This window comes from Peromyscus leucopus, chromosome 16_21 (assembly GCF_004664715.2).
Source record: "Peromyscus leucopus breed LL Stock chromosome 16_21, UCI_PerLeu_2.1, whole genome shotgun sequence".
Lineage (NCBI taxonomy): Eukaryota > Metazoa > Chordata > Mammalia > Rodentia > Cricetidae > Peromyscus > Peromyscus leucopus.
Window position 1 is genome coordinate 2,211,219 of NC_051084.1, and position 25,790 is coordinate 2,237,008.

A 25,790-nucleotide genomic window follows, 5' to 3' on the forward strand; every position below is an offset into this window, starting at 1 on the left:
ATAATCAATAATGAGATTCCAATGCATTTCTCTCTCTCTGTCTCTCTCTCTGTCTCTCTCTGTCTATGTCTTTCTCTATCATGTTCCACTTCCTTTTTTGAGACAGGTCTCTTTCTGAACCTAGAGTTCACCAATGTGGCTAAGATGGCTGGTCAGAATTTGCCAGGGACATTCCTGTCTCTGCATCTCCAGCTCTGAGATCACAGGCACACAGTGGTCTGAGGGAGCAAACTCAGGTCCTCACTCTTGAGCATCCAGCACTTTCCTGCCTTGGCTGTCTCCCTGGGCCCTGCATTCAATTTTATATATTGCACAGAACCAGCAATATCAAGACATCTTGACTTAAGAATAGCCTGCAGGACTAGATACAGGCTGAGCATAAACAAAGGATAAAAAAGTAGCAAGAAAAGAAAATATAATGGAGGAGCATGGAAGAGGGGAAGAATCTGAAGAGTGAGGAGGAATAAAATAATGTCTACTGCCTTTATGCTTTCTCTACAACATGTGGTCAAATTGTGATACTTGAATTAAATCCAAATCTCACATGTTTTTAAAATAAAGTAGTTTTCTTTTATAATTTCTTTTGACACTATAATATAATTACATCATTTCTCCTCCCATTTCTCCCCTCCAACCCCTCCTATATACCCCTGATTTCTCTCTTCAAATTGATGGCTGTGTTTTTCATTAATTGTTACTGCATTATATAGGCATATATATACACATATACTCCTAAAGGCATAAATATAACCACCTCAATATGTATAGAGTTACTTGTACATATATTTCCTTAACTGACCATTTGGTATTGGATAACCAGTTGGGTGTACTCTTCCCTGGAGAAGACTGTTTACCCTGATCTTTGGATTCTTTAGTTGCCTATAGTTATTTGTATAGGGTTGAGGCCTTCTGGGAGTTCCCCCATTCACTTTAGAAGTCTACTGTTATTGTTCCACTCATGTTTAGACAGTGTGTTGCTGGGACTTTAAGGGTATATCTGCAGATATCACACAAGCTTCCAAAGGAAGGCAACAAACCACAGTCCTACTCTACTATGACACCTATGAACCACATCTGCTCAGAGCATGGCATGTTAATGTCTAAGGGTGCAGTATTGACACACATATATGGGTAGTAACCAACAGCTCTGTAATTGAACTTCAAGAAGCACTCAGGAGGCAGAGCCAGGTGGATCTTTGTGAATTCAAGGCCAGCCTGGTCTACAGAGCCAGATCCAGGACAGGCACAAAGCTACACAGAGAAACCCTGTTTTGAAAAACCAAAAAAATAAGAAGAATGCAATCATGTCCAGTACAGGAAACCTAACCAAATTACCCAGGGCCAGTGAAGTAGTGGATCTTGGAGAAGAGCCTATACCTGACACTCTTCTAAACTAGATAATCCCTAACTGGATACTAAATATTTGTCCTTATACCCAAAGATAAGTATAGTCTTCATCCCTCATTGAAGAAACTTTTTGCAACATACCAAGATCATTACAGAAAACCACAAGCAATCAAAATGCACAGTTGTAGAGCTCAGACCTAACAGATACAAACTACTCAAGCAGCTAAGGCTTGGGAACATTTTGGAAGAGTGAGCAAGATTTGAAGAGCCAGATGAATAGGGAGTTTGCTGTGAGTATGTGTCTCCTAAGAAAATAATATGTTATTGAAACATGGCCACTCTGGACATTTAAGGGATGTCTTTGGCTGTCATCACACGATCATAGCAAGATTAAATGGAGCAAATTTTGCCTGGCATATAAAATTCAAATTATCAACAACTAGCCCTTAAGAGAAAAATGTTTTCCAGCAAAGAATATAGTGTTGTGGCCCCCAGCAGAGTACCTAGTGACAAACCTGGACCTCTAGACTGGGAACAAAGGCTTGAATTCCTTGACGTGGGGTTTGAACTTTCTTCTGCAGGCAATGAAGACTCGCTCTAATACCCTCATGATAAAACCATTCTCTGTATACGTATAAAGGTAAAGACCCAAAAAATTCCTATCGACGCAGCCCTTAAATAATATGATAAATATTTAATCAGCTATGTTCCATTCTGACCTCCACTCAGTATGAATAAGGAACCATATTCATGAGTCTACTTACATGGAGTGTTGAGTCACCACTCTAGATGTTGGTGCTCTCATATCCAAAGAAAAGGAACACAGCCTACCTATTGGTTTGTGGTGAGCACAAAACAATCTGCTAAAAGACACAACACACCTCACAAATGCTAGAGCGTCTGTTTATTCACATAGAAACACAAACAAAATTGGCCTGGGTGACAAGTATGTAGAAGGGAACTCAGAGATGAGTGAAACTGAGACATGTAATGTGGAAGCAAATTTGGAAGCAAACAATGGCACCATGTCCACAGAGAAAACCAAGTAGAGAAACACTCATTCTGCTTGGGAATTATTGGAGGCATGAAGAAAACTTACACAGAAAATGGGGGTCTCCTACAAGAAGAAAAAAAAATAACCAGACGCAAATGATCAAGTTTTCCACACAGCATGTGAAAAGGTCCCAGTTTAGCATGAGACCTCTATGGATGCAAACATCAATAAATAAATCAGGAGAGAAAATGAGCAGCCACTGAAACTGTTGGCTTCTAAGGAAAAGGCTACTGTGGGGCATAAATACTTCAGTCAAGCAGGCTGCTAACTGAGTTTCCAGGTTTTCTTCTTTCCATGAAGGAGGGGATCATGATGTGTGGTGGTGGGAGAACTTACCATCATCTTCCCTTTCTAGGGCAGGGATGATTGCCCTTCAATCATCATCCTTCAGACCTATGGGAAAAAAAGAGCTGGACCAGAGACAAGAATGATAGCACATGAAAGACTCTGGGCTAATCCCCTAACTTGACCCTAACTCTGAGACACCTGTCAGAAAAGGGGCAGCACCTATGTCTGTGCCAAGTGTCACATTCCTCAAGCCTGGAGCTTCTCCAGGAATGATTTGGGCAGCTGATGTCTACACACCAGGACAAAGTAGACGAGTGATCCGCCAGAGGATGAAGAGAGATAGCTTCCTGGTTTGCACTGCAGCACAGCTTTCGTTGTTCTCTCATATACAGTTTTCAATGACATTGCCTCCCTTTTACAGATTAAATGACTATATATATATATATATACACATATTATAATACATATATTTTAAAAAAAGATGTCACTGAGAGGATGGTCACATGACCTACTGCCAATGCCCCTTGACCAAAAGGAACAGTTTCTAACTTTTGCTACTGAAATCTGGGATTGTCATAGGAAAAAGAATAAATCCAGATTGCAGTTTGATCTGAATAGAAGTCCAAGATAGACACAATACCAATTGAAAGTGATATTAGCGTAATAGAACAGTATGGCCCTCATAGACAGATAAAATATGGGTCTAAAACTAGACTCTAATCCCTACCTCCCCTGTAACCTTAGGTCATGTACTAAAACTTTCTGAGTCTCCTTTGCTCACCTACAAGAGGAATAACACGTTCTAATTAATATGTAAAACATTTTGCTGATAATTGCAGTATTTATCACAAAATTTCTATTGATAAAGTTATGCATAGATTAAATTCACAAAATGAACTAACAGATCATTTATTTAACCAATTGAATTTCTCTAAAAAAAAAAATCTTTAAGACCCACCCTGAGAAAATCCTAATATACTAAAAGAAATGCTTAGGAAAATGTCTATTTATAAAATAAAATATTTATTAAAGATTTCCAAAACCTTTTTGATTGATACAGTAGTTTTTGGAAAATTTTGTTAAACATGGATATTAAGTATTTAATTGATTTGTTAATCAGGATGTGCAGGTCTAAAACTATAAATCTGCCTAAAACAAGGTCATTTCAATATCTGGGTCATTTATGCAGACCACAAGTGATGAGTGACATCATCAAAGGACTAGAAAACACCTCCTTCAAAAGTATTTTGTCAAAGTTAACTTCTATTTTAAAGATTATGTATGGGCACATATGAGTCATTACAGGAAGCTGGGGGGAACAGTCAATGAAAACTATACTGTTTTTCAGTTCTTACGTGAGCCTTAATTGATTACAAAATGAAATTTTAAAAAAAAAGACAGACAAGCATCCTATTTTCTATCTGCCATCTCACCTACCATGAGCTTAAGGCAAAATCAACACCAGTTCATGGACTGCCTAAGATACATAGCAAGATCCTCTGATAAAAGAATAAACAATGAAGTGGGAGAGAGTGAAGAAGGAAGAAAGGAAGGAAGAAAGGAAGAAAGGAAGGAAGGAAGGAAGGGAGGGAGGGAGGGAGGGAGGGAGGGAGGGAGGGAGGAAGGAAGGAAGGAAGGAAGGAAGGAAGGAAGGAAGGAAGGAAGGAAGGAAGGAAAGACTTACTTGATATTCCTTATGATTATCTGAACAAAGCAATATTGAAGCAATCTATAACTGTATAAACAAATAAGACTAAGTATAGATTAAATCACTAATTAGTAGAAAGTTGGAAAATACTTTTAAGCTAATATTATCTATGATCACATGAGTGTGGTAAAATGAAGCAATTCACAATTCCACTCAAAATGTGCAGCTATTACCTTTCTGGAAAGCCTTCAAAGGCGCTGGAGATCCCTGGCATAAGGCTTGGGGTGGTAGCTCCTGTTACAGACATACACACACACACACACACACACACACACACACACACACACACACACACACATACATACACATTAAAAACACAAAACAATGAAAGTAACTATATATTTTAATATGTAATTCTTCCCCTATAGTTCAGAAACTTCAGAGCAGTGGACAAAGATTTCTCTGTAAGAAAAGAGGACTGTTTAACGATAGCAAAAAAAAAAAAAAAAGGTAAAAGAACATGAGTATTTGATTTGATATTAAATTAAAACATTGCAAGTACATTAAGTATAGCTACTTAGCAATCACAGTTAAGTGTATATCTATTGGACAGACATTGAAAAGCAAAAGAGCAAACCCAGATCCACATTTTAAAAAGGAACAGAAATTGACCAATATTTTTCTGCAGAATCATTGTTATAAATTAATGAGAGTACTTACAAGACAATGGAAATTATTTTCCTATTTAACTTCCAAGTATCTAAAAATTAGGAAAGCCAAGATTCAGCAAAACATTGCCATTAATATGTTAAGAGCCAACTGTGGTCACTCAGCCATCACTGGCACAGAAAGGTTAACTTTGAGGGGACCAGACATAGGAACAACATGGTTAAGATTCAGGGTATCAATAACAAAAAGAAAAGAAAGAAAGAAATGAAATAGTGAATGTCTGAGCAGACAGACACATTGCTTCTGACTCAATCGCTATCCAATATGTACCTAACTGTACTAAACAGGCCACTAAACTGTTGCATGGCATCTGGGATGGCTAATCTTCATTGTCAGTTTGGTCACTACTGAATTTCAAACCACCATAAAAACATGCCTCTATGTAGGCCTGCGAGAGTCTTGAAAGTGGGTTTAACTGAAGTGGAAAGACGACAGCCCTGAATGTGGCTGTGCCGTTACATGGCCTGGGGTTGACAGATAAAGCTTTAAATAGAGACTGGAGCAGTAGCCTCACCATTCTCTGCTTTCAGACTGTAGGTGCAGCCTGACTAGATACTTGATGTGGCAGCTGTGCCTTCCTCCCCACCCCCAGAATGTGCTGTGTCCCCTCAAGTTGTAAAACAATAAGCCTTTTTTTCCTTTAAGTTTCTTCCTGTGAGATGCTTGACCACAGCTGTAAGAGTGGCACCGAATTTAGCATGCCACAATAAAAATGAAAATGTTCATGTTTTACTGCATCAGCTAAAAATAAATATTGATTTGAAATATTAATCCCAAATATTTTTCTTGAACATCAAAAATATTGATAATAACAATGCAAGTATACTTGGATTCTAATGAAGACTTCCATCCCGGCTGACAAGAGCTCTCATGTTGATTGAGAGAACACATGGCCTTTTCTGGATCTGTGTGCTGAGTTGCGCAGAAAGATAAGTGGTACTGAACAACAACAAAAGAATAACAATAAACCTGTGTTTGGAGTTTGGGAAGTGTTGCAGAGATATTCACTCCTGTCTCAATCTTACCATGTCTACAGTGCAAATGTGTCTTGTTTCGCTGAAGAAAAGCAGACATTGTAAGAGTAAAGACTTAATGTGTTTTTATTAGGGTTCTCTAAAGGAACAGAATTGATTGTGTGTGTGTGTGTTACAGGCTACAGGTCCACATAGTACAACAATGGTTGTCTCACAATGGATAGGCCAAGAATCCAGTAGTTGTTCAGTCTGTGATCCTGGATGTTTTAGCAGTCCAAATCTGTTCCTAGAATCCTGGAGGATTACTAGAGAGCTGCTCATCATCAGACTACATTGGAATTCTGAAGGAATAGGTTCTGATATCAATGAAAGAATACTTATCAATAGGATAGATGAATTTGCCATTGGGAGTAAAATCAAGCAGACAAAAAAACAAAAGCTTCCTTCTTCCTGGCCTTTTTCATTTTTTGAGATTAATGTAATTACATTTCTCTCTCCCTTTCCTCCAGCCAAACCCTCCCATATACCCTCCCCACTCTCATTCAAATTCATGACCCTTTTTTCATTAATTGTTATTGGATGCATATATGAATATGTATATATATATATGTAAAACACTAAATATAAGCTGTTCAGTCTGTATAATGTTACTTGTATGTATGTTTTCAGGGTTGACCATTTGACACTGGACAGTCAATTAGTATGTTCTTCCCTGGAAAGGACCACCTATACCCTCCCAGTATTCATTTATGTACAATTTTTTTTATAGAGTTGAGGCTGCCAGAAGATGTGGCCCCCCAGATTTTGGGTGCATCTTCTTACCTCCCATAGTACAGTTAGGAAAACCCCTCCTCGTGGTGCCATTTAGTTGACTCCAGATGTAGTCAAGTTAGCAACCAAGACTAGCCATCACAATGTTTGTAAAAATAGAATCTATCCCTTACATTTTTGTTACAATAATGACATATCATGTCCCAGTGTTGCAGGAATCTTAAAAGTTCTTATTAATAAAATCAAACCCGAGGCGAGTTATTGGGGTCCATGCTGGTAGATTAGAGAGACAGAACAAGCCACAGCTATCTCACCTCGCCGGATCCTCAGCTGGTCTTGTCTCCTCAGACTGGAGGCCTCTGAGTCCTCATCCCGAATGGGTCTCAGCTGAATTACTGCTCAAAAGCCTGAATGCTTAACCAGCCCAAAAACCTTCTAGTTTCTGGTCCTCACGCCTTATATATCTTTTTGCTACCACCACTCCCTGGGATTAAAGGTTGGCTTTCTGGGATTAAAGGCGTGTCACCATGCTTGGCTTTTTCCAATGTGGCCTTGAACTCACAGAGATCCAGAGGGATTTCTATCTCTGGAATTCTAGGATTAAAGGTGTGAGTGCCACCATTTTCTAGCCTTTGTATCTAGTGGCTGTCTGTTCTCTGACCCCAGATAAATTTATTAGAGTACACAATATTTTGGCGAACACAATACCACCACATCCCAGTTAGTCTGTTGGTCTAGGAAAGATGAAAGACATGAGCAATTGACATACATTTAATTTATAACTTGGGAAAAAATGAGAGTGGAAGCCAGCTTAGATCATCTAATCCCAGACAGCCCACTGTGTGGATCAGAAGGAGCCATGGGGTAGCAGCTCTCTCACAGCATGTCTAGTTATAGCTGATCAGTAGAGGATGGTTTTGTTCGCTCCTGTGTGCCAATCCTCAAAATACAAATATATGACTAAATCACTGAGAGATGAAGCGTTAGATGATAGCTAAGTGATACTATAAATTAACTTCACTATGTTGAAAAAAGAAAAATAATATATTTAGAAAAACTACAAAATAACATTCAAAAACAGAAAAATGGCAAAATGAGAACATAGGTAAATAGAAGAGATACTATGGTAATAAGATTAATCAAAAACAAAAATGAAGAAAGAAAAACTTTTAAGAACATAAATGTAAATACAGACTGCAAATTGAAAAAAAACAGGAAGAGAGAGATGCATAATCTTAAAAGAACAAAGGTATGGGGTTGGGGAGAATGGTGTAATTGTGTTATTGTCTCAAAGGGATTTCTTTTAAAGAAAAATTAATGTTCCTAAAAAATCTCAGCAAATATGTAAAAAGTATAAGAGGAGATTTAAGGTTCATATATGGCAAAATATCTAAGCTAATAAAGTCAAACCAATAGTAATGTAAACTCTCCTAACTAGACAAGAACCATTAGTTAAAACAAAAACCTGTAACTGCATTAAATTTTGAGAGAGGGTGTTGGAATCATTCATTTTGAGATAAAACAAGATAAAGACACCTCATAAAATTTCTATAAAAACAAGACATAGTATAAATAAAAATTTTAGATCTATTTACAACATATTGTGTATATTATATAGTATACACAACAGTTAATAAGTAAAAATACATAAATCACCCATGGGTGGCCTAAAACTCAATAGAAATGTTAAAGAAAATCTGAATAAATGGCAAGCTCTATAGAATTCTAAGTCCAATCAATATCTGAAATATACTAATTTCCCCAACTACTCTATGCACTTAATGTAACAGCAATAAACATTTAACAGCACTCTTCCTAAAATGTCACCAACTGAATCTAAAATTCATGTAAGAACAAAAATCTAAGAATAACCAAGACCTGCCTCAGTTCATGTTTATGAAACATTCCCTGCTAGATGTCAAGACTTGTCCTAGAGTGCAGAAAGTTCATGCAGTGCTGGAGCAGAGGCAAATGGGGGGAAATAGAAATCCATAAACACACAGGGACCCAAAAACTAAAGGCTTTATTCTTACAGAGTGAGGATAAGCTAGTTGACAAACTGCACTGGAATAATGCTTATTTACCAGTTCTAAAATGATAAGTGATCCAAACAAGACATCAGTTCAGAGGGAATCAAGATGTAAATGTAAAAGGCCTAGCTATGTGATAGCTAGGTATGGTGATATTTTATTTGTACTGAAATGTGATTTTATTTGTATGTTAATAAATAAAGTTGCCTGGGGGTCAGAGCTAATAGTAAGCCATCGCAGAAGCTGGGCAGTAGTGGTGCACGCCTTTAATCCCAGCTCTTGGGAGGCAGAGCTAGGCAGATCTCTGTGTGTTCAAGGATACAGCCAGATGGAGACACACGCCTTTAATCTCAATACCAACCATAGAAGACCTGGAGGTCTGTACAGACAGGCAGTGACGAGGCAGTCATGTGGTTGGGTTTACAACCAATGAGAAGGCAGAATAGAAAGTCTTTATAAAGACAAACACACAGAAAGTAGTTCTTTTGGCTGAAGAGGATAGCTGCAGAGTGAAGGGTAAGGCTCTTAGCTCTGACCTCTTGGGTTTTCATCTTTGCATTAGTTCTGTGTTTCTTATTGAATAAGATGGTTACTTCTATAATAAAGCCTCTAGAAGCCATTTAAGAGAGTATATTTATGGCTTTAGAATTTTTAAAAAAGCATAAAAAGCACATATCTTAAAAGAAAAGATTGACCTTTTCACTACATTCAACTTAAGACTTTTATTCATTTGAAGATATAACAAAGAATCAAAAAGATAAGCTAAATGAAGACTTTTAAAGCAGAATCGAGGATCTTATAAATTTATGACTATTTTTCACCAAGCTAATTTTTTACCAAGACAGTCTTGATAGAAACAGAAAAATGTATAGATAGGGACGAAGATGAGAACATAAAAATGGTCCAAACCCATGAGATGTTTGGACTGTTTAGTAATGAGAAATATGAAACCTAAAGATGTGAATATGAAAATATGCAACTCCCTGATGAGTTACCCTTTCAATCATAAAAGAGTGGCGCAAATGTATCAATGAAACTATAAAGCAGTTAGAACTCTCATTCAGAGCTGTGGAGTCCATGGAGGATTCCTACAGATACATCACACAAGTAGATGAACTACCGTGGAGAAAACTGAAGTTCTTCCTAGATAGTGCATGATTCATCAGCAACCAGCCTGAGAGCCATCTGAGTGCTCATCGTTAGTGAGTTGAGTTAGCATCATCTCCATACTCTGGAATACACCAACACAGTGACAAGGAATCGATACTGCTGTGTGTGTGCATTAATATAGAGAGGACCCTGACACCCAAAAATGAAAAAAAAAAAAGTCACGAAAAAATATGGGCAATGTGATCCTATTCATTTAAAGATTCAACTAGACAAAACTGAGCATTTCACCAGGGAACTTCCATGTAGGTGGAAAAATGATAAAATTTATACCATGAAATGATTATGTTGAAGAGGAGCCGGGTGTATGGGCAGGAAGACACGTAAGTAGCCCCCTGAGGAAGAACTGATTATTCCCAAAGATCAATGTCAGGTAGCTAAATAGTATTTGTTATTTAATTTTGTGTGAAATTAATTATACAATTCAATAAGCAATGAAATCAAAATGGGCTTTTATGTTTCCATGAAGTTGGTTGAGTCACAATGTGGCAAAAAAAGGTAACAGAGGGTAGCATGGAGGAAACAACAGAGAGAGAGAGAGGAGAATGGATGGGTAGACTGAAGTCACTTATTTTTAGAATAAATTCCTTAATGTCTTCTTTACTGAGTTCTACATAAGCTCTAATCACCTTTGCCCTGGATTCTGGGAATTTCAATTTGCATGTTGATAAGAACTCCTCAAAGCTCACAGTTCTAAAGGGAAAATGCTAATCCAGAGGAATAAGCCTGTTACTAAAACCCACTCTATACCAAGCCATGTAAACACTCCCCTGTGTGAAGGATGGCTTTCAAATGGAACAGCCCTTAAGAGGTGAACTGGGTGAAGAAAGGAACCTCCAGGTGAGTGGAGAAAAGGCATTGTAATGTATAATTTACTCCACTCATGCTGGTGTACTTATCTACCTCTTTCCATTGCTCTGAATCTCCATGATGTCTACTGTCATAGCACCTTAGATGGCAGATATTAGATTGGAAGAAAGCTGTTAAATAAATGGGGCTTCAGTGAGTCTAATGAAATGTACTTTCCACACACAACAGGCCCTCGGAGGGAAGAACAGGCAATTTACAGGATGATTTATGTTCACCCTGAAGTTGGACCTATGCCAGATTTTTCAACACTGGGTAAATTCATTTAATATTATATTTATTAAGTGGAGGTTAATAATTTCCAACAGTTTTACATGACAGCTCTAGCATATGGCAGGAAAAAACAGAAGAAATTTGTGCTTAGAATAGCAAAACTATAGTGTTCCTTTGGACAACACTGGTCTTAGCTACTCCAGACATAATACAAACAATGCATGTCCCACTGGTTTAGGCTTTTGTATGCATGTCAGTTGTTTATTATAATATATGAGAACATGAATAAGTAGCAATAAAATCCATGATTAAATGAGCAATTGCATGCATGAATTCTGAAACTTCTAAGGCAGAGTTCTTTCCCTAAACAATACCCAAAAAGTAAGAATTAAAACTTTCGATAAACATTTTCTGTCACAATACCAAAATATTCATATTCAGGCCAATCAATATTTCAAATTCTAATGAGGCCATATGCTTATCTTATAGAAAGAAAGGTGGTTACACTGAGGTAGATAGATAGATGACCCTCTAGATCCAAGACAAGACTGAGTAAAACCCGAAATACAGGATGAAATCATCTACTCATAGCTGCATTCCCTGCAGCATGATTTATAATGCAGTGAAGAGAAGTGAAAGCAAGTCCAATGCTGTGTGATGTGTGAGCAGAATACTTATTTTCCTAGACAGTTAAACACACACAGAGAAAGAGGGCGGGGAGAGATGTTTAAGAGATTAAATTCAGTACCAAATGCACGTTAGACAACCACTGAGCCATACCTCTTGTCCCCTTGCATATTATTATACAATCTTTAGTCCTTCCTGAACCTATAAGATACTTGTGTCCATGCCCATTGTGTAGATAAGAAACTGGGGCCCTAAGCTAGTAACTCCCAAGCAGCTTATCTAAGAATGTAAGCCTAGACTGACCCCACAATGAATTCTTGCTATTATTTTCTGGATTGCAAACTCTGTGAAAGGCTGATAGGTGGGGTCACATGAAGTTACACAATATGTCGAGTGTGTTCTATATGCCCATTTACCTCCACTCTTGTCTTCTTCTCCGCCTGCTTGCAGGAGATTTTTTTTTTCACCCTTTACTTCCCCCAAACCATGAGGTGGTAATAAAAGCTAGATGGAAATAGTGGAGTTGGGATGTTTGCTTAGAGGCTCAACCCCAGGGCTGAGCTCCTGTGTGTTTATGTTCTCTCTCTAACATTCTGTGAGCATTCCTTCCCCCATTAAGGCCAAGGTATGGCACAGAACACTATGAAGCTCAGAATACTGCACTATTGCTGTGCCTTCCCCTCATAGTTTCACATAATTAAATAGATGCTCCTTTGCTGCAACTCTATTCAATTGCAGAATTGGCATGTGTTATGTGACTGGTACTTGTTCAGACTCTGAGCATGACACAAAGAATGGGAAAATCCAAACATTAGGAGAGCAGAGCTCAGAATGAAGCCAGATCTGGGTGAAACTGCAGTTGGGTGAAGTCTTAAATAAGACCAATTAAGCCTTATGTCAGTCTTGCTCCACTAAGGCCATGTCACACAGTTTTATTGCTCCTCTGTGTTCTGGTCTAAATAACTGTCACATATATTACCTTCATTCTAATACTTCACAGAGCAATAGACACACAGTAGCAGGATTGAGATAGACATGATGATATCCATAAGTATCTATAGGAGAGGTAGAACACAGCCTTGCATGCAACACCTTTCAATAAGAGATGACAATTGAGGCAGGAGTAGAATTCTATAGGCAGAGAGTGAAAAAATATCCAGCTAGTAGGCAACAACAAGAATCAATGTCACCTGGGGGACTCTCTGCGTGTGTGCATGCGTAGTGCTGCATGGGTGCATGTGGGTGAGTTGGTGGGTACATACACCCATGCATGTACTTGTGGAGGCGAGAGCAGGTATTTTCCTACCCACCTTAGTGTCTTAAAACAGCCTCTCACTAGACCATAAGCTCATTATTTTCAACTAAGCCATCTGACTAACATGCTCTGCATATCCTCCTGTTTCTGTACCCCAGTGCTGAGGTTACAGACATAAAAGCTATGTTTAATATTTCTATGGGTACCAAAGGGTAGAATCCAGGTTCTCTTGCTGGCAGACCAAATACTCCTACCCATCTCCCCCGTCATCTAAAGTGTCCATTTTAATCTCTCCTTCTCGTGGTCAATTGTGAGGTTGATTTCTCATCACCATGAGATTCGTACCCAGCTGGTGAGAATATCTCAGCAAATAGGCTTAATACAGTTTCATGCCTTGAAGATAAGTCCTGGGACTAAATCTCTATAGAATTCTCCCCGAATTAACAAGTGAACCCACTAATTGGTGTTCACACAAACTAAATACTCTGTCCAGTGAATGAGAAATGCCAGGTCAGTTCACATTTCCAATACACTGAAATATCTTCCCACCTGACTTTTTCTTCACATAATGGCAGGCAGCTCACTGCACTTTAGAAGCACAAGATAAGCCAAAGGCAAGATGGTATAAGATTTCTTAAATAAATAAGAAGTTGAAATTCACTAGTGGATGGACATAGCCACATAGTGTGGCTTGTCTTGGTGTGATTTCGTTCCCAGGGTCTCTATTCCAGAAGCTTAATTAAAACTCTAGTCTTCTGACCTAGTTCCCAGAGAGACCATAACCTTTCCCTCACACTTATACAGATGCTATGATTTGAATGGACTTAATCCCTTAATTTTTACCTAGGAAATGGTAATATTGGTCTAATGAATGAGGCTGGCGTTTTGGACCAAGAACAGAATTGTGATGCAAGAGGTTGTAGTCTCAGGTCCCTGATTCACCAGCGGACCTGGGGCAAGCCACTTAACAAATCCGTTCCTCAGTTTCCCCAGCCATAAAACAGTGATAATCATAGTTCTCACCGGAGATACTCTTTGTCAGGGCCTTTGATGTAAGTTTCCACAGACAAAGGGCTGTTTTAATTATTCCGAGTGTAGTAATGAGGAAGGCACAGTGCCAGAATGACTTTTATAAGCCTTGTCAGGTACCAGTTTCCGGCTGCTGCCAATGAGTCATATTGGACCACAGACTTGCCTTGCTCACGAAGCACAGTGCAGGTCAATGGCAGGGAGCAGAGGGAGGCCAGTGGGCTAAATGTTATTAGTTGACAGACGTCACTATTGAGTGGAGATGAGCACAGATTTTAGTACCTGATCAGAGAGGACCCATGTCTCTATCTACTGACTTTTCTCTGTAACCTTGAAAGTGTTTCTTCAGCTTCCGGGGCTTGAGTGTTTCAATTAGCCACTAAAGAAACCAGATTTGAAGAAATGGGTAACCGCACACGTGAAATGCCCACCCAGCCCCAACCTCCTTTCTCTCTTTTTGAAATGGACTTTATACTTTGAGCAGGTTATCTTCACAGCAATACTAAACAGAAACTACCAAGTTCTCTATAACCCTTGTCCCTGCATACACATGAAGCCTCCACTACTATATGTGTCTGGCCAGAGTGCTTCATTTGCTATAATTAAATCTACATTGACTCGTGGTTAGCACATTAAATCTATACAGTAAGATTCACCTAAAGCTGTCCATTCTCTGAGCTTGGGGAAATTTATACAATCATGCATCCAGAATTATAATGTCATGAGTAGTTACACTCTTCTAGAACAATCCTGTGTGTGCCAGGTATGTACTTGATTATCCCCTTAGCCCCTGGAAACTTTTGATCTTTGTACTGTCTCTCCATTTTCCTTTGCCAGGGCGTCTTTCAGGTGAAATTGTACAGGTTAGCTTTTCCACTTAATGATACATGTGGAAGGTGCTTCCATGTGTTTTTATGGCTTGAGAGCTCATTTTATTTTAATATCAAATAGTTTTCCTTTGTCTGCAAGAACCATTATTGACACACTTACCAAGGGAAGGACATCTTGCTTTTAAATTATGAAAATTATAAGTAAGGATTCCTATGCATCCAAGGGTAAGTTTTCAAGTTGACATGAAACTCTAACTTATTTGAATAAATATTAAACAAAGAATGTGTGGTAATAATCTAGTTAGCTTTGGAAGAAACTGTAAAATGACCTTCTAAAGTATTCACACTGTTTTGCATTCCCACAGCCAATATATGAGAGTCCTTCTCATTTCATATCCTTATCAACATGTAATGATTTAAGAGTTTTAGATTACTGCAATTATAACAGAAGTGTACTTTGTGTATGAATTATAATTCCTGAAAGGTCCACCTGGCTAAATTCAAGCAGGCTATGGCCTGAAATCGAAATGGAGGGTAGTAGCCATTCCAAACAGTAAAGCCCCAGCTCCTACAGTTTGCAGAATATTTCTATCCATTATCTGCCATATTATCTGCTCCCAGCTCATATTAATCACATCTTCTGTCCAAGTAATTGTAATGTCATTATAAAGTAATGCTAACTAAATAATCTCTGTCCAAAATGGTGGACAGTCCCCAGAGACAAAAACCAAAAGTGAACAAGAATTTACAATAACAGTCATTTATTTTCCATCCATCCCAGCAACAAATATTTAACGTAGATTCCATTAGATTCTCAACGGCTTTACAAAAAGACAGTTCCACAGACAAGAGATCAGAGACCTTCAGAGTAAGATCTAGGTTGCGATTGGAAGTGAGTGGGAGAGCTTCTACTTTAAGAAACCCACATATGTCAAAATTCTAAGAAATGGCCTCTCTTGGGGGCAGAATGATGAGGATGGAGAGTGTCAGAAACTCTACCATGTCTAGACTAGATTTAGATCATAACTGGCACCACTGGCTGGTGATGGTAGGGTCCAAATGTATGAGTAAATGTGATGACAGAAGGGGACACCTGTCCTGTGGTCAATATACTGTGCATAAGGACACCTGCTGATGTCTCCAGAAGCGTACTTCAGTCTCTTTTGTTATGGTGCAACTGCCATTGTTGGCCTGTGACAAATCCATTTTGAAGTTCAATTAAATAAATCTATGCCATTTAGCCATATATCAAGTGGACTTACTTGGCATTCATGCTGGTGTTTTATTCTTTGTGTTATTTTTTAACGTGTTCTTTGTGTCTCAAAATGAGGCTATTCAACAGACTAAGTTCTTAAGTCTTTGATGCTCTGCGACATATGGTTTTTTTGGCCTATGACGGGGATACAATAATTGTACTTTATTTCATTGCTCAGTATTTTAGGTGTCGTACATCAGTTAAGATCAATATGCTCCTCAAGACCACAAAGACATATCTAGGACAAAAATCACAGGTCTCATGCTTCCTTGCTCTGTAGAATACCCCAGGCAAAAAATGAACAGTAAATTATAATAGAAAAGGTAACTACTGATTTCTACTGACATGGAAGGAGGGAGCAGGAGAGAAAAAGGGGGAGGGAGAGAGAGAGAGAGAGAGAGAGAGAGAGAGAGAGAGAGAGAGAGAGAGAACTGAAATCTATTTTACCCAGACCATGAGAGTAATTTGCCATGTTTTATTAATGGGTATTTTCACATCCTGAGCTAGCTTAATTGCTAATTAATTAAAAGATGATTGGATAAACAATGGATTGTACTATAGAATGAAGATAGCAAAATTTTCCTGTCATGGTGTGTAATGAACACTCTTTATCCTGTTGCCCTACCAATCATTCAGTTCCTTAATTCCTGAAGAACCCCAGGAGCCATTTCTTGAAGATGAGAGTTAAATTGGATCAACATTAGAGGACTTTGGGGTCAAACTATATTAAAGGCCATAGGCAATTATAATTAATTAAATCAGAATAGAAGAAAAAACAGTCCATGTGAAAGAGTCTAAAATAGTAACAATAGCATTGGTATTAAATTCAAAATACTTATGTCTGAAGCATTTACAATTGTGGGTGTGATTGACAGACACATCCCCTTTCTTCAGCCTTTTTCATCTTCTGTGAATGGAAATGACTGGTTTTGCTGCTATTAACAGAATCCCAAAAATAATAGTAGCCTAAACAAGATATATGATAAGTTTTCTAACTTGTAAAACATTTAAATGTAGCTATCCAAGAAGTTGTGGGAGCTCTACTTGGCAGAGATTTCAGAAACTGGGACATTTATATCTCACTTTTCTTTTATGCTATAGGCTTCTGTTCCCTAAAGATCATCTCATAATCTAAGAGGGCTGCACTGATATCTGCTTTCACATACCAATTTAAACCAACAGAACTAAATACATTTTCTTAAGAAAGAAAACAAAGTTTCAGTACAAAATTTATATCACATAAAGCATCTAAGAGCTTTTATGTAACACGTCATCCTACATCTCAGTAGCCAGAATTTAGTCATAGAGTCAAATACAGCTGCAAAGGAGGCTGGGAATTCTAGTATTGTTGTAGACTGCAAGGAGTCCAACATGCAAAATTCTATCAGTATTCAGGAAATAGGAGGGGGGTAGAAATTTGAGGTACCTTTGATTCAAGATATAACACAAAAATTTGTTATGAGAACACAAGGAAATCATCACGGTTGTGAAATAGATTGAAAGGCAGTTAGATCATAAGAGGTGTTGAATAACTCTTGGCCAAGTCTGATATATACAAAGAAGACTTTTTTCTGAAAATTCAGAATCCTCTTCAACATAATGGCAGCATCCTCCCTCAGAATATTAATCTAGCCCAGGGTTCAAATGCTCCTAGTTATAAAGGCCAGAAAATGGCTGCAGTTCAAGCTTCTGTTTAAGATGAGCGTCTTAGTTAACCTTACTAGTTCTGTGATAAAACACCACAGGCAAAAGCAATGTGAGGAGAAAGGACTTTATTTTGCTTATTCTTCCCTATCACAGTTCACCACCAAAGGCAGTCAGAGCAGGAACCAGGAGGCACTAGCTGATAGGGAGGTCATGGAAGAGAACTAGTTACTAACTTGCTCCTTTTGACTTCTCAGTCTGTTTTCTTTCCTACTTCAGGAGTAGCAGCCCTATAGTGGCTCCACTGAGAATAAGCTGGGACCTCCCACATCAATCACTAATTAAGAAAATGTCATGCAGGTTTGCCTAGAGCTTGATCTTTTTCAAGTAAGGGTTTCCCTTCTCAGATGCCTCCAGCTTGCATCAAGTTGACATAAAAATGAGCCAGCATTGCATGTAATTGTCTTCAACATTCAATTCCTTGAGGGATTTCATAAAATATATCTCTGTCCCCCAGTATCTTGATCATTGTTTTTTCATTTTTCTCAGACTTAGTACAGATATCACTACCTTCTAGAATCTTCCCAGGCACTTGCAGCTTAATCAGATGCTTGTCTGCTGAGTTATGACAAAGCTGATGCTCACAGCCTTCATGTAAACTTATTATTGTATTGAAGTTTGTCTATGTGTCTCCATCATTGCATTGTGAGCTCCTCAAGAGAAAAGATGCCCAGCATCATAAGCCCAAAGCAAAGCAAAGTCTCAGGCCTCACCCCCTTAATCCACAGAGAAGATTAGAATATTTGTTGAATTAACATTTTATATATAACAATCTTGTTGATAAATGGCATAAAGTTTTCTGTAGGACCCAGCAATAAAATACATATTTAATGGACATGGGCCAGCAAGATGTCTAAGCAGGTAAACATACCTGCTGTCAGGCTTGACAACTTAGGTTTGATCCCTGGACCCCCATGATAAAAGAAAATAATCTACTCCTATAAACTGTCCTCTGGCCTCCACACATATACACCACAGCAAGCACATGCCTCCATGCACAAATAAATGAATAAATAAATAAGCTTTTTTTAAAAAAAAAATAGAGAGTCTGTGAACAGTATTTGGCATGTATTGATTGGGTCCTTAGCGAATGCTTATTCAATAACCGAAAGTCAATATTCATCAAGAAGCCTGTATTGGTGTCAAGTATGGGAATGATTATGTTCATATGCATTCATTTAAAGGGAAAATGGAAGCAGAGATTAAAAACAAAGGATAAATGATTTTCTTTTACCTCCTTGAGCCATGAAGTAGCAACTCCTGTGACATAACACTAGAAAAACGACAAAAAGGTCGAAGTTGAGAGGAAGAGCGTTCTGTTGCCAGCAATGACAACTACGTCACCTGAGACATTTGTGTAATTCCTACTGAGCATTTTGAAGTGCTGAGTGGCAGATGTTAACTCCTAAACACGATTCTTAACTTTGACGCTATTGACAGTTTGAGCCAGATGGCTTTGGTTATGAGGCATTCCTGTGTTCTCTACAGTGTGTACAGTGTGTAGCAACATCCATGGCCTCTACCCACAAATTGCTAATAGGAACCCCAATATAAATATAAATATTAGGAAACAAAATTCTCAGCATACATCTCCAATAGTCTTCTAGCGACTAAGATTACTTACTACTGAGGAATAGAGTTGGGGGACAAAAAGAAGGAGAAACAAGAGGAGAAGGAATCGGTACCATAAAATCGCTGAAGACCATTCTATAGAGACTGATGATAGTGTAGTAAGTTACAGAAATCAGCCTCCTTTCAATGTAACATGTTTTATATCTCATTATCAATTTTCTCCCACCAAAAAAAGGAGAAAGAAAACAAAAGACATTATAATGACATCTAGAAACTACTCAAAAACACTTACAGATTAATTAAGCACAAAACAGAGAGGGGCCAATAGCAAAGTACATGAAAAAAAAGTCCTTAAAACTTTTTTAACTTGGGATATTGTCAATTAAAAATACCACATGATCAATCTAATATAAACGTTAATTTGACCTTAGGTTGATTTAATTAAAGTGAACAATTCAGGAAGGAGGGGATGATCCTGCTACTTAGCTCTCTATTAACACATCACAATACAGTAGAAGTAACTGAATCCAGTTCTGGGACACTTCTTTCAAGAGTAACAGGAGGGGAAATGATCAGTCAAAGTGGAAGAGGGTCATCAAGGTTAGGTTGACCATTCTCCAATGATACAAGACATGTTATGGAATACTGCCTACAGTGAGCTATGGAGGCAGCTGGAAAGAATGCCTTTTGGAACTCATAGCCCAGGGGATAAAACAATGTCATGAAATATAATGAGAAGTAAAAGATGGAATGGAACAAGAGCACCATGTTGCACATCAAACTTTAAGCAATGATGGTGTGATGGTTAGAATAAGAATGGCCTCTATAGGCTAAAACGTTTGAATGCTTAGTCATCAGGAACTGGCACTACTTAGGAGAGATTAGGAGGTGTGGCCTTGTTGGAGGAAGTGTGTTGCTGGGGGTTGAGCTTTGAGATTTCAAAAGCCAAAGCCAGGCCCTCTACCTCTCTCTTTTCCTGCTGCCTGTGCACCCAGATGCAGAACTCTTAGCTGCTTCTCTAGCACCATAGCTGCCTGTGTGCTGCCATGTTCCCTGTCATGATGAAAACAGAAACATCTGAAACTGTAAGCAAGCCCCAATTAAATGCTCTCTTTTATAAGAGTTGTCATGGTCATAGTGTCTCTTCACATCAATAAAACACTGACTAAGACAGGTCATGTCCAAATTGGGGGTACCATCCCTCCACAGAGTTATTCTGAGAAAATAACTCAGAAGGCAAATTCAGTAAGACCAGAAACTGGTAGGGTAGGAATGGGGGTGGGTGGCAGAATCAGTGGGAACCTCTTGCAGTGGCCCCTGTGAAGAATGGAAGCAGAATAAGAAATTTTCCAAGAGAGGGGAGAAGGCAGAATCATAAGAACTCCGTCATTGGATAAATATGGCTGATGGTAAGTTTGAAAGCTGTCCCAGATATCTCTAGCTTAGAAGATATGAAGTGACTTTTGAAAAACAGCTTCCAGAACACAAGGTGCTGCTCAGTGTTTGGGGAAATGGATGCTGAGCTTAGTTTGTGTGGTCTCAAGGGTTAAAATTAAAATAAGGTGACAGCAGCTCAGAAAAGTTTTACCCAAATAGCAAGAATAATTTTCTGAGACTCATTGCATTCCAAAACCTGAACCAAACATTCAATGGGCTTAGTGGATGGTGAGCTCAAGAGGGTACCTAGTGAGAAAACAGAAACCTTCTGTGAAAGGTGTCTAGATTTTTACTGTTACCCCATCCCCTGAAACACACATACTTGTACACACACACACACACACACACACACACACACACACACACACACACACACACTACTGGCTTCTCCTAGTAATGGTGAAATTGTTGATAGAACCCACTTTCAAGGAACCAAACTGTCTCCCACTCAGTCTATCGATACGAGAGATCAGCTCTATTCATCTGCACCAAGGGTCAGTCCCATAACTCCAGCCTTCACAACTCAGATACTTAGAAAATAACCTCAAGGGAGATATGTGGTCTAAGCTAAGCAAATAGTGTTCTTCATTAAAACTTTTATGGAATCATTAGAGAACTCAACATCTATCTATCTATCTATCTATCTATCTATCTATCTATCTATCTATCTATCTATCTATCTCTATCAAGTGAAGGACTGAAAATCAAGAAAATCAAGAGGAGAGAAAGCACAAGAGAGCAAGAGAACAAGAGAGAGACTCCTTCAGGGGATATGACCAAGAAAGTCTTTGGAAAAGCTACCCCCACTGATTGTCTCCAAAATCTCACTATCATACAAGAACTTTTAATTTTTTCTTTAGTCACTCAGGTTGAAAAGTTTATTGCCGCTTGCCTCAAAATAAATCCTTATCATGGATAATGTAAGGGAAATTCCAATGTAGTGTGAAAAGTGACTCCCAGACAATATATCATTGCCAAAGACAGTTCAGATCAATGTTTTGAAAACAACTGGACATCTTCAAATTTAAGAGAGGACAATATAACATATTGGTAAATTTCCAACCTTGATATAGATAAATTGGGGAAAAACATTCAAAAACCACAGAGTTTAAACTTTGCATTGACCATCACAAGAACCATGCTAGTGTGCATGCTGCATACCTAAGGTGCCTTTTAATACCTTCTTCTAAGATCAACAGCTTAGTAAGTAGAACTGAAACATCCTTTATTGCAACACTGGATCATTCCTGTGATAGGGGGATATAATCTCATTACAAGCTCTGGTAGTCACCCAGATTACAATCTTAATTGCCAGCATAGGTAGAAGTGGTAATAATATGTGCTTATCCTGTTTTGTAATTGCATAATTAAAGAAGAGCAGGAGTTTATTTTTCAGTAAGCAAGCTTTCTTGCCTCCGGGCTACGCAGATTTTCACTTTTCTAAATGTGATATTTATGAAATGTCCATTTTGCATATTACTTTTTGCATTTTGGGTAATATATTAAATGATTTTCCCTTTAGCCTTTCAAAATATCTCCTTCCCTTCAGTTGTGTCCATGCAATCAGTATTTAAAGAAGGAGCTTTGGAAAGGAAACACCTGGATCCACGTGCTAAAAAGCACTGTGACTATCTAGTACTATTGACTTTGTGAAAACTAGCTAAGGTCTAAGGACTCTGTCTTTCTCTTCTAGGACATGGGACTGCAAATACTTAACATATATGAGAAACAAAACATTTTAAAGGTGTTCTACAACTGGAGAAATGCAAATTTATTAAGTGCTTGCTTTGACCAATGCTGTGAGGCTTTACTTACAATTTGTCCTTTGCTGTTTTCATATAGAAGCCCAGAGGTGAACGGATCTTAAAGGCTAGAGTATCAGTCACTTCCCTTTGTTTTAAACTACCATCATCTTCTAGTTTCCAGAAGCCTGGATTTGAGATTTAGTTTTTGTTTTGAGGCAGGGTCTCATGTAACCAATGTTGGCCTCAAGTCACTCACTTCCTGAATTGACCCTGAACTTCTGATGCACCTTCCTCAAGCCTCCCAATGCTAGATTACAGATGTAGCACACCATGACAGGTTTTGTGCAATGCTTGGGAATAAACCCAGGGCTTTGTGCGTGCTGGACGAGCATTCTGTTCACTGAGTTACATCCCCAGGTAGGTAGCCAGGAGAAGAATATGTCTAAGAATTGACTTTCCCCCATAGCGTGTCATACAGGCAAGTTTGGTAGGCATAGATGAAGCTGATAAGTGGAACCACGCACACATGCTGATAGTGACAACTGCTACTCTAGGAGGAAGTAGAGGCTCATTTTGAAGTACTCATTTATAACCATAGATCTATGCTGATCTCACATTGGTCATAGAATCTTCTATCTGCAGTGAGCAGCAGTTACGACAGAGACACATAACTGGACACAGTACTGAGAAAACTGACTATGAGTGGTCAGCCCTAAATAGGACATCTACATGAGCCCCATACCTATGCCCAGGCTCAAGGAAGATCCAGGAAAAAGGAATAGAAGGAATCTAAGAGTTGAAGGCAGGGAGGATTCCTGTGAACTGCTCTCTTCTGAAAATGACCTAGCTCTTGCACCAATGAACTCACAGCATCCGGTTACCCCACAAGATTAAGTCGGCCAAAATTCCAGTGAGTGCACTAGACTCCACCTTTAGCTAAAGAACTATCAGTGATTGATCTAGGCTGGGGGGGGGGGAGAATCAGTTTTCCTCCCTGATGTTGCCACTAATAGCTTGTCCATGCTACAGTGGGAGGCTCCACACCCATGTGTCATGCACATACAGAGAGCAATAAGTATGTTCAATGGGATGAATGGAAGGATGGATAGATGGATGGTTGGACAGATGAATAGATAGATAGAGAACAGGACATGAAGCTGGGAGGGGAAGCTGGAAGGGAAAATAGAGGATGGACTTGATCAAAATACACTGTGTGCATGATTATATTCTTTAAAAATAATTTTTAATAATTTTGAAAAGCTCTCGAGGGCTAAAATCATGGGTCAGGTTTTCTTTTGGGGGTTGTGTGGGTTTTTGAGAGAGAGAGAACTTAAAATGTATGTAGGGAGCTGGGGAGGATCTGGGAGAAGTTGAGGGAGGGAAAAGTATATGATCAAATACTGTATCATTTTTTTAAATTATTTTTCTTAAAAGAGGACATACTGCCCTTTCAAATGACCCAAATTCAATTCCTAGCATCCATGCCAGGCTGCTTAAAACTCCCAGTACCTTCTGCTGTAGAGAATTCAATGCCTCTGGCCTGCACAGACATTCACACTCAATAAATTCATGTACCCACATACAGACACAGGCACACACAATTAAAATAATAAAAATCATCTTAAAAAATTAAAATCTCCATTAGAAGCAAAGAAACTAGTGTTTATTTTGTGGAGTGGATGAGTATGTGTGTTTTATACGTGTGTGCATATATGTGTGTAGGCATGCTTACCTGTATGTGAATGTGTTGGGGTCAAAGGTGTATATAGGCATCTTTTATCATTCTCCGTTGTTGGCAGTTTAATAGATATATAATGAATTTTGCTCATTTTTACACCCATTGCTTTCATTCATCCTTGTCTCTTTCCCACAAAAATGCTTTTCTTCCCCCAAAGTCCCCTCTGATTTTGATGTCTTTAGGGTTTTGTTGAGGTTTTTGTTTTGTTTGTAACTCTCTGTGTTATGGTTGCTTATATGAGCATTATCAGAGGGTTAATTGACTGGAACACAGGCAACTATTGGTGGCAACCCCACTGATAATAAATGACACCCTTTCAACAACCTTGAATTGTTCATAGTTCCTCAGTGAGCGATATGGCTTCATGAGATCCTCCCCACTGCATGAGGAAATCCCACCTTAACTTTTCTGAGGCAGTGACTGTCACTGAACCTGAAGCTTGTCTGTTTAGGTAGACTGACTGGGCAGAAACCCTGTGGGATCTGCCTGTCTCGGTCTTCCCTGTGCCTGCTCTAGGCTTACAGCTGTATTCCACTGCACCTGCCTTTTCTGTGGATGCTGAGGATCTAAACTCAGGTCCTCACACTTGTACAACAAGCCTTTTATCCACTGAGCCATGTCTCCAGCCCCAAGAAGCAAAGAAGTCAATATTGAAAGGTAGAATAGAGTAGTGATGTACAGTTCCCACTCTTGAGGGCTGACTTATTCTTGCCCTACTCCTGACTCTCATTCCTTCTTAGAGAATTTCATGTCTGTGACCTTTCATCAGCCACCACTCATCACACAGGTTTCAATCCACAAATCCATGCTTTTTTTTCTTTGCTCTAGCCTGCATTGGTCAGCCCCAATTTTTGCCATCTTGAATGTATGTGAAAATTTCCAAGTACTAGCCTTATTTTAGCTTTATGTAAGGAATCTGAGCAAACTAGAGGACTTCCAAAGTGACAGTTCCTGCCTTTACATATTCACTTAAATCTGTTCTCAAATCCATCATTTCACCCCATATCTCACATTTATGTTCTGAGACATTCAATCCCCTGCTCTTAATGCCTAAACCATAGCATATACCAACACTAAAATGCTAACCCTTGCAAGTGCTTATTATGTGTCAGGCTGGTGTGCCATTGAATCCTCGCTACAACCCTTCAGGGAGATACTATTAGCATTTATTTTTTCATGGATACAGAAATACAGACACAGAAAAATGAATAACTTGCCCACTTTTATACGGATACTGGTAGAACTAGAGTCAAAACAAATGTGTAAGTAAATAAATATAAAAAATGGGAGGGGGATTCTTAGGGAGAGCATGTTTATCAATGGAGGGAAATATTCTCTGGGCAACATGAATTGTGCAGTTTTTAAACATAACATCTTATCAATCTTTCCAAGTTTTGTAAAGAAATTCTACCTGAGGTATTAGCTATGAAAGAACCCAGGGTCACTAGACTAACCAGTGTCTGAATCAGAAATTAAAGTCTCTGGGGACATGAAGAGCAAGAAAGGTCAT